Below are 10,299 nucleotides of genomic sequence, written 5' to 3' on the forward strand. Positions count from 1 at the left end.
GACCCACTGTCCCGGGGGAGAGGGGGGGGGGGGGGAGCTCAGGGAGGAAGCCAGGGCTCCCTACGTCACCAGCCCCAGGCCCAGTGCCTTGGACACGTGCACCCAGCTGAGTGCACCCCTGAGTGCACCCAGGGGTTTCCGCTGGTCTTGAGGCACTTCGGTCCCTGTGGCCACACCCACTCGGGCCCCTGACTGTGAGTCCCCAGGGGGCAGGGCTGAGAAAAGTGAGAAGAGAGAGGAGAAGCTGCTTCCCAGACAGCGCCCCCCTCCAGCCTCCCGTGAGACCCCAGGCGGTCCTCGCGGCTAGGTCTGGCCCCTCAGGGGGCGGTCAGGAGGCTAGATGGGTGAGGGGGTCAGGAGCCAAAGTGCTTTGATGCAGGGGCTGCGATTCAGTGGGTGGAGGGGGTAGCATTATTAGCTGTCACCCAAGTAGTGAGTCAGGCACCCCTCCCCGCTTTGAGTCAGCCCCAGGGGGTGAAGGGGAAGGGGACCGGTCAAGGTCACGTGAGAGCAGTTCGAGCCAGACCTCCCCAAGCTCCTCCCACTGCTCCCCCAGGCTCCTCCCAGAGCAATTCGTCTGCTCCTTGGTAGTTCCTAGGAGAACCTGGGGCATTTCCGTCACCCTCTTTGCGTAGAGAGGGAAACTGAGGCCCAGAGAGGGGACACACGCCCCGCTGCTCAGTCCTCTCTGCCTACACAGCCCTCTTTTCAGGTCCTTGAACGCTACACCGAGCTGCTCCCTGCCCCAGGGCTCTTGGGTGGCGCTTTCCCGTCCCTGAAACCCTTCCCTGTTCCTTCTTATCCATCAAGATTCTCAGCTTGCTGTCCTTTTTAGAGGGGCCCTCTGTAACCCTGTCTTGGCCCCCTGGTTTTCTCTGTCTCATGCCTTTGGGACACTTATCACGATTTATAACAGTTTTGTTTGTTTGTTTGTTTTTACCAGTTTTGTCTCTCCCCTTTGCTGAAAGGTAAGCTCTGTGAGCCCCAAGTCCACATCCATCCCGTTCAGGGCTCTAACCCAGCACCTGCCGTAGAACAACAATGACAATAGAAATACCCGGAATTTACTGAGCACGTACTCCATGCCAGGCACAATGCAAACCCCTCCAGAGGCCTTCATCCCTCAGTAACCCTTTGAGAGAGGCACAGTTTCCATCGCTCCCGTTTTAGAGATGAGGACCGCTCCTACAGGACGGAGACAGGATTTGGTCTTGGGCAGTCTGCCCAGAGCCTGCACTTCCATACGGGCCACTGGGCTCTCCCCCGTCACTCCCTCTGCTCTAATGCACAGAGTAGGTGCTTGATAGATATTGGCTGGGTGAATGGACGGGAAGACAGGCTTCTCCCAGGGCCACCCAGACTTTGAGGGAAGAGCCAGGCTGTCACCCCAGCTTCCGCCTCCCAGTGTTTTCGGATGCTACTGGGGCATCGTCCTCAGCACCCAGTGGGCACCACGACAGTTTCCCTGCTTCCTGCCTCCTGTCAGTACAGGCTCAGCTCCCCGGGAACACCTCATTAGGCTTTCTCCTCATTACTTTGAGCAGATTGAAGAGTGGGAACGGAGACAGCCTGTTGGATCCGGATGTCGGGACAAGAGGTTTAATTTCCCAGGAGCCCCTGGCAGCTGGAGCAGACCCCTGAGGTCGGAGAGGGGACTGTGAACACAGGCACAAGAGCCAGTTGGGGTCTTCCCAGGGTTGAATGGAGCTGGGCGGTGGCCCCGCATGCCTTCTCCCTGGGCTGGGGTCTCCCTGGTGAAAGGGGCAAAAACAGAAGTTTTATGGCCAGGGGCCTCCACACACTTGCTGTGTGACCTTGGGCAAGTCACTCCTCCTCTCAGGGCCTCAGACTCCTTTTTGATAAATGGCAGGTGCAGGATGGCTCCAGTCTTCGCACACTGTGAGGACCTGGGAAGCTGAGGGGCTGCCTCCAGAGGGAGTCATGGGGGCACTTGTTGACTGAAGGGTCAACAGGGTGGGCACGTGGGTGCGGCTGGGCGGGGGACCTGTCAGGACAAGGGGAGTCTGTTAGGGGCTAAAGTCTTAGATTGGCAAGCACCCTAACCTTGAAGGCCAAAGCCGCCTGGCAATAGCCTCAGTCCCGCCGATGTTGATTAATGGCCACGAGATGCCCGGGCGCCAGCAGCCGCCATACTTGGTGGAATTATCTGTGATTTATGGGTTTGGGCCCCTCAGGGAGCAACTGTCTGAGCTCAGAGAAGCCTCAGAAAAATGGGTCAAGCAGGGTGGGGCCTGGATGGAGGCAACCACAGCCAACTAGAAGGGGCTCAGAGACTGACTCCTCTGACCCATGGTCCTGGTGGGGAAACTGAGGCCCACGGAGGGCAGGTGACATGCCCAGGGCCACTCAGCAGAGGGATTCCTCAATGTCAGGACTTGTTACTCTGCCACTTGTACGCCCCAAGCTGCCTGGCACACCCATTTTGTACCCTTGTCGTTTGCCAGCAAAGAGGCTTCTCCCTCTAACTGGCAGCAGAAACCAAAAGCCAGAGCTGGTGTGCGGTGCTGGGAGGTACTTTAGACGTCAGGGAAGGCCGCTCAGAGGAGGTGACCTTTTGGCTAAGCCCTGTGGGATGAGAGGGAGCCAGCTGTGTGAAGGTAGGAAGAGAGTGCGCCGAGTGAGGGGACCCGCACGGGCGTGAGCTCGGAGGTGAGACAGGGGCTGGTGCGTTCAGGGAAGAGCGAGTAGGGCAGGGTGGCCACGGGGGCTGAGGGGGAGGGGCAGGGTTAGTGATGCTGGTGAGAGGAGCGGGAGCTGGTAAGACCCCCGAGGGGTCTTCCAAGTCCCAGCCAGGCGTTCGGGCCTCCTCCTAAGTGCACTGGGAAGGCTCTGGAGGTATGTGAACAGCTCTGCTTTACATTTTCCAAAGACCCCTCCTGCCTCTATGTGAAAAGTGAATTGGAGGGGCCCACGGGGAAACGGGGAGCCTGGGATGGTGGCTGCTGCCGACTCTGGGGCAAAGGCGACCAAGGAGGACCCAACCGTGGAGCTGGGATTTATCCCTGGGATTCTCCTTTAAGCCTCTCACCACTGTGTGGGCAGCAACCAATTCTAATGTCTCAAAACCCATTCCAATCCATGATCCCCTTGATGCCCTACTCTAGGGCCAAGGACCCCCCTTTTGTACAGGCAGTACCACATCAGACAACTTTTTGACTTGCTCAGAGTCACCCAACTTGGAAGGAGCAGAGCTGGGACAGGAAGCCAGGTTTCTGGGTCCCCCCACTCTTTAATGCCTCCCCTGCCCCTTATCCCCCACCAGAGGTCAAGGCCGGGCCTCCTTAAAGGAAAAAAGTTGGGGTTTTGAGGCTACCGGGAGCCCTCTATTGGGTGGATTTGAACTATATCTGCACGTGCATATGTGCGTGTGCATACACTACACTCAGCAGGAAATGTGGGACGGGAGCAGCTTGGGTGCATGTCTGGACCTCCTCTTTGCTGGAAAACCAGGCCAGAGCTGGAGGGGCCCCAGCAGTGCTGCCCTGGCCCGCCCTCTTCCTGGCACTTAGATGCCTGCTGGCAAGGGCACTGGCGGGCAGTGAGTGGCCGCTGGCCCATGGCTGCAGCTGACACATGTTGTCTCTGGGCCACTTCATGTCTCTGCTTTTAGCAGAGGACCCTCCAGCAGAACAAAGGGATCACCTTGGAGGGAGCTGCCTGACAGCAGTTCTGGCTGCTGTGGGCATGGGGGAGTCCTGTTCACCTTGCCACGGGGGACTTGGTTTGGAGCAGTGAGAAGAGATCTGCACTGGGAGATGGGACCCTGGGTTTCCTGGGGACTTGTGGTAAGTCAGGTCCCTCTCTGGTTCTGGTCCACAGTTTTCCCATCTGAACAGCTGAAGTGGAGTGGGATAGATTTGGCGATTTTAAAGGCCCATTGGTCTGAATCTCTGCTCTCCACATCACTAGCTGTGTGCTCTTGAGCAGCTAACTTCACCTCTCTGAGCTTCAGAATGTTTCTTGTTTTTGTTTTTGTTTTTTTGGCTGCACTGAGTGTCTTACAGGGATCTCAGTTCCCTGACTGGGGATAGAACCCGGGCCACGGTGGTGAAAGCCCGGAATCCTAACCACTAGGCCACCAGGGAAGTCCCAGAATGTCTGTATTCTTATCCTCATTTTAGTACTTACTTTGCAGGACTTCCGTGGGTAGACGCAGGTAAAATTCTTGGAAGACCGGGCACACAACAGGCACCCAATCATAGTTAGCCTCACGAATAATAACACGCACACAATCTAACATTAGTAGCTAGCATTCATTGGGCCCCTCCATGCACCACATACTTCTGTGCGTTCACTCTTCACTGCAGACCCATGAGGTCAGAATGCTTATCGTCCCCAGTTTACATTGACGGAACTGAGGCACAGAGAGGCAAAGGGCCATCCTGAGATGACACTGCTGGGAAGTGTGGAGCCTGACTGGCCATGGCTCCCTGCCTGTCCCCAGGTACTAATCTTCCTACTTGAATCCCCAAACCCCAGCAGAGTCAGCTCCTGGAAGTGTTTGCCAAAGGGAACCCTGTCTTAGGAGAGCTGCTGGGGTTTCAGCACCATGGATAGAGCCCATTGACCACCGGGCCCTGAGAAGAACGAAATGGCTCTCAGCTATGGCTGGGGCCCTGGATGGCAGGTCGTCTTCAGCGGGGTGGGACCCTCATCCTCACCGTATGGAGATAGCAGGGCTCTGGATGAGCCAGCAGAGCCAAGGGTCCACCCCTTCCCCTGGCTCAATGAGTCCACTGGATACAGAGGCTCGCCTTCCTAGAAGGGAAGGAGCCAGGGCGCCACTTCCAGGTCCCAGCATCACCGCATGCCCATCCTAGGCTCTAGCGTTACCATGGCAACAGGTGGCGGTTGCACACCTGAAGACCTGGCTCTAGGAAACTCAGGGTGACTTGGCCTTGGGAAACCCAGGGGCTGAGTTTGAAGGGGTCGCCACTGACTCAGCTCTCCCTCCAGCCCACTGTATAGATGGGGAAACCAAGGCCCAGAGGAAGGAAAGCTGGATTCCTGGGATGTGCTAGCTGGAAAGTTTCCAGGGATCAGCTGGCCCCACTCCTCCATTATATAGATGAGAAAATTGAGGCAAAGGGCAATCATCAGGGAGATCTGCAGTAAGTCCTCCTGCAGTTGTCTTCTGGAAGCATTGATTCTTTTCCTTCCTCATATGTGCCATAATTTAAAAGCATGTGTTTTTGCGTGTTTGGTGTTTCTTCCCTGCTGGCAGGCAAACTGGGGCCAGGGTCATTTGTTCGTGGCCATATCCCAGGGCCAGTGCACACCACAGTGGTCACCATGGTGTAGACTCTGGGGCCAGTTGTCCTGGGTTCAGATCCTAGCTCTGCCATTTACCAGGTTTGAGACCTCAGGCAGGTCACTTCTCTGTGAGCCTCAGTTTCCTCATCTGTGAGGTAGGGAGAACGATGGCACCTGCCTCACGGGGTTGCTTTGCACGTTTGCTCCGTTGGTAGGAGCACTGAGCCTTGTGGGTGGCAAGCGCCAGCCAATGTCAGCTGTTGTCTTTGTTACTAGTTTGCAGGCACTTCATGAGGGCTTTCCTTCAGGACATCGGGGCAGACGTTTTTCATTCCAGCAGATATTTACTCCTCACCTGCCTTGTTAGAGGGCCTTGAAATTTAGCACATACTGAAATCCCTTGGAGAGACTTGACACTTCAGATTCCTGGCCCCATCAAGATTCCTGGGATCTGAACCTCTGTGGGCAGAGTCCAGGGTCTGCATCATTATGAACACCCCACGCTTGTCATCACTGGTGGGAGACTGTTGTGGCTGCCTAGAGGGGTTCAGTGATGAACTGCCCTGCAAGCACGGGCTGGTGGGCTGCGAAGGCAGCCCTGTTCACCCTTAGCAGGACCTCGGGCCTCGCTCCACAGACACTGGAAGCCTGAACAAGGTGCTGAGCCCAGGGGAGGGGTGGGTAAACCTTAAAGAGGAGCCATCAGGGAAGGCCTCCTGGAGGCAGTGGTGTTTCAAGCAGGCCTTGAAGAGTGGGGAGGATGTTGCCCAGCTGAGATTGGCAGATGGAACCATGGATGGGGGAGCAGCACACGCAAAGTGTTGGAGGCGGGAAAAACAGGTTGTGCCTGGTGTGTGGTGTGGGATGAGCTAGTAGATGATGTATTCAGAGAAGTGGGTGGGGTTTATGTGGCTCACCAAGGACCTCGAAGGCTACACCTTATCCAAGTCCTTTCACTTCCTTTCTCTGTCTTCCTTCCATCACTACAAGGTCTTAGGACCCATTTATTCAACCCCTGACCCCAATTATCCTCCTTCCCAGCCCCAGGTCTTCCCCATTCACTTTCTCCTCTTTCTCATCCATACCCTGACCTTGAAGTCTGTTCCCTATGAAATGGGAAGTCACAATGGCTGAAAATGGGTTGATTATGGCGGGAATGGGGTCCTGGCAGTGAGGGGGTGTGTCTTGTAACAGGACCTTTCAGTACTTTAGCCCAAGACAAGGGCTCTCGTGGTGGGAACTCAGACACGACAGAGGAACAGGGAGGCGGCCAGTGTGGCTGCAGTGCCTTTTCATGGGTCATTATGAGGATAAAGATTGATGATGCCCACAAAGTGTCCAGGGTTCACGCGGGCACATAGTAGGTGTTCAGTAATTAATGTGCCCATGTCATGAGTTTCGCAGGTCAGTTCTGGAGTAATTATTAACAGCTTCCCTTTCAATCTTATAAGCTCTTGGTTTGGAAGATAAATTATACAGTCATTGCATCTATCAATAATTGCTATTTCTTGGGAAGCTTAATTCCCTAAGGTGCTTCTGGGAGAGCAGCATCTCCAGTATCCCCAGGAGATGGCCGCCTTCCTCATACCGACATCCTCCCCGCCCTAGCCCCACTTTCCTGCCCCTGGAGGAGCAGCCCCAACGGGCACAGTGGTGCTCATGCCAGCCCCCCATCCCCAAGCAAACAGGAGTGTCAGCATCTCACAGTTGCCATATTTTCAGCATGGGAGTCCTGGGCGGCTGCGTGATTTCCCCAGCTGTGTCTCTGAAGGAGGTGCCTGGGGACAGGGAAGTGATCTGCACAGGGAGGCAGGCCGTTGGCATGTGCACAGCCTGGTTTGTCCCCCTTGCTCGATTTGACCTTGGGCCTGGCTGGCTCCATCCCACCCTTGGACCAGTTTCTTATGTGCTGGAGAGGCAGTTCCCCTGTGGATGGTGGGGGCAGAGACGAGGTAGTGGATGAGTTTCTCGGGGCTGTGGGACTTGAGCAAGTGCCTGGGTTGTGGTGAAGACAGTCCCTCCTGGGCAGGGCAGTGGGGGTGGCCTCCTGCGATCTCAGCCATCATCCTGGCCCTGGGGACATTCTCTCTTCATGCCAGCACCTGCCCTGTCCTGACCCTTCTGAGACTCAGAATTCAGCTTCTTTAGATACGTGGATTGGCAGGTGCTTGACAAAATGTGGGCCTCACTTTCTTGGCCCGTAAATGGGCCTGATATTACTCAGCTGTTATTTCTATGGGGAGATCAGATGATATGATGGCTGCCAAGAGGCTTGCTTGCCCACAGTACCCGCAGGTGGGGAGGGAGTGGGTGATGACACCCTTTCGTTCCCACGGTGTCAGCACAGACCTCTGCACACAGTAGGTGATTACTCAGTGCGTCCCAGCAGCAGATGGCAGGGAGGTGACGTGTGCTGAGGGCTCTGTCTCCCCTTTGGAGAGGCCAGAGAGGGATGTAGTCACTGATGCCTGGGCGTGAGACCTCTGCTGCCCCCAGAGGCTGGTCTGGCGGGGAGAGGGGGGCACTGTTCCCATCAGGGTGACTTCACCCTACCTGTCACCTGGCAACACCATGCGCCCCTAACTCAGGAACCCTGAAGACCTGAGGGGTCAGATGCCAGGCCAGGGAAGCTAGAGTTGTGGTGGGGCGTCTGTGGGCCCAACAGATCTAGATGTTAGTGCCAACTCTAATGCATGCTGCCTCTCTGACCTCAGGCAAGTCATTTTGCCTCTCAGAGCCTACAGTTCCCTCTGTAAAATGGGGATAATGGAAGAGGGTTCGCAGAGTTAGGGAGACCCGATTACATTGGCACAGAGGAGCGAGTAGCACCTGCTGCTGCTGGGATTACCCTTATCTTCGTGTCAGCTCTGCCCGTTGGCAGGACCTGGCATGTCATTGTAATGATGCTGTAAATGGCAGATGCCCTGCAAGACATTAGGGCAGTGGGCTCCGCATCCCGGCTTAGGTAATACGCTTTCCTCTTTACGCCCCCCTCGCCTCGGCGCCACAGCCTCCCTTCCTGCTCGGATCCGGGTCCCCAGGCTGGGCGACCAGCACGCACCCATCGCCTCTCCGCAAGAGTGATGATGGTTGGGTTTCCCTTGATGCGAATGAGAGTTGTAACACATTGTACAGGATTAAATTCAAATGACCAGAGGAAAATGTTATTTAATATTGCTTAAGCTGATGGCCCGGAGGGTGGGTGCCGAGTCCACCAGACGCTGCAACTGAAAAGCCAGGTTCAGAAATGTCAGGTATCCTCCGGGAGCTGCTCTGTGTCTCTGAGAAAGCTGCCAACATTGCCCGGGCGTGCAAGCCCTCTTCCAGCTGCTGATAGAAGAAAAGAAAGAGGGAGAAAAGAACAAGAAGTTTGCAGTTGATTTCAAGCCCCTGGCTGGTGTACTGGTACAGGAAGCTATAAAACAGAGTATGGAGAACAAGTTTCCAGGCTTGGGAAAAAAAGTTTTTGGAGAAGAATCCAATGAGTTTACCAATGATTTGGGGGAAAAGATTATCATGAGACTGTGTCCAACAGTGGAAGAAACAGTAGATCTTCTCAACAAAGTCCTTAATGGTAACAAGTTGGCATCTGAAACGTTAGCCAAGGTTGTACATCAGGACGTTGTCTTTGGTGACCCAGCTCTGGATGCAATAGAGATCAACATTCCGCAGGACGCTTTGGGAGTTTGGGTGGATCCTATAGATTCAACTTATCAGTATATAAAAGGTTCTGCTGACATTGAATCCAACCAAGGAATCTTCCCCAGTGGACTTCAGTGTGTCACTATTTTAATTGGTGTCTGTGACATACAGACAGGGGTGCCCCTGATGGGAGTCATCAACCAACCTTTCGTATCACAAGACCTAAACACCCTCAGGTGGAAAGGACAGTGCAACTGGGGCCTTTCTTACATGGGGACCAATATCCATTCATTTCTGCCTCCCGTCTCTACAAGAAACAGCAGTGAAACGCAGAGCCAAGCGACCCAAAACCCCAGCTCTGAGGCGGAATGCTCCCACCCATCCTCAGATGTCATTAGTACAAGTGAAAAGGAGACCATCAAGGCCGCACTGTCACGTGTGTGTGGAGATCGCATATTCCGTGCAGCTGGGGCTGGTTACAAGAGCCTCTGTGTTGTCCTCGGCCTTGTTGACATTTACATCTTCTCAGAAGATACCACGTTCAAGTGGGACTCTGTGCTGCTCACGCCATCCTCAGGGCCACGGGTGGGGGAATGGTGGACTTAAAAGAGTGCTTGGAAAGAAACCCCAACTCGGGGCTTGACTTGCCACAGTTGGTGTACCACGTGGGAAACAGAGGCGCTGCTGGAGTGGACCAGTGGGCCAACAAGGGAGGACTGATCGCTTACAGATCAAAGAAGCAGCTGGAGACATTCCTGAGCCTCCTCCTCCGACACCTTGCGCCTGTGGATGCACATACATAGACTAGCTCCATCCTCAGGGACTTGAAACCCAGCTGTGAACCTAGTTTCCACCTCTCTATCTTTTGAAGACAGCTTTGTCCTATTGACAGTCAAAGTTCACCTTCCTCTTTTGAGGAGCATTTTTCCATTATGTGTTCATAATGTTAATGTCAATAAATGACTGATATTCGTGCTGCAAAAAAAAAAAAAAGACATTAGGGCAGGTGCTAGGGCTCATCCTGTCATTTGCTCAATAAGTATTTATTGAGCATCTTCTATGTCCCAGCCACTGGGCTGGGGGCTCCAGATACATCAGTAAGGAAAAGAGATAGTGTCTTCCCTGCTGGGCTTACTTTCGGGATGGGACTCATCGAACCAACCAGTACATATGATGTACTAGAATCCGGGTGGTGTTGCATGCTATAAAGCAGGGCAAAGGGACAGAGAGTGAGAGCACGGTTAGACAGGGGGGTCCAGGTCCAGGATGGCCTCTCAGGAGGTGACTTTTGGCAGAGACTTCAAATAAATGAGGGAGGGTGGGAGTCATGTGGCTATCTAAGGAGCAGCGCTCCAGGTGGTGGAAACAGCAAGCGCAAAGGGC

At 54.6% G+C, this 10,299-nt stretch overlaps 1 pseudogene; it reads left to right on the top strand.

Annotated features, from left to right (window-relative positions):
- Positions 1 to 8,521: 8,521 nt before the first annotated feature.
- Positions 8,522 to 9,733, top strand: LOC112398571 (inositol polyphosphate 1-phosphatase pseudogene; annotated as a pseudogene).
- The last annotated feature ends 566 nt before the right edge of the window (positions 9,734 to 10,299 follow it).

Source organism: Neophocaena asiaeorientalis, unplaced genomic scaffold, assembly GCF_003031525.2.
Source record: "Neophocaena asiaeorientalis asiaeorientalis breed wild unplaced genomic scaffold, Neophocaena_asiaeorientalis_V1.1 scaffold82, whole genome shotgun sequence".
Lineage (NCBI taxonomy): Eukaryota > Metazoa > Chordata > Mammalia > Artiodactyla > Phocoenidae > Neophocaena > Neophocaena asiaeorientalis.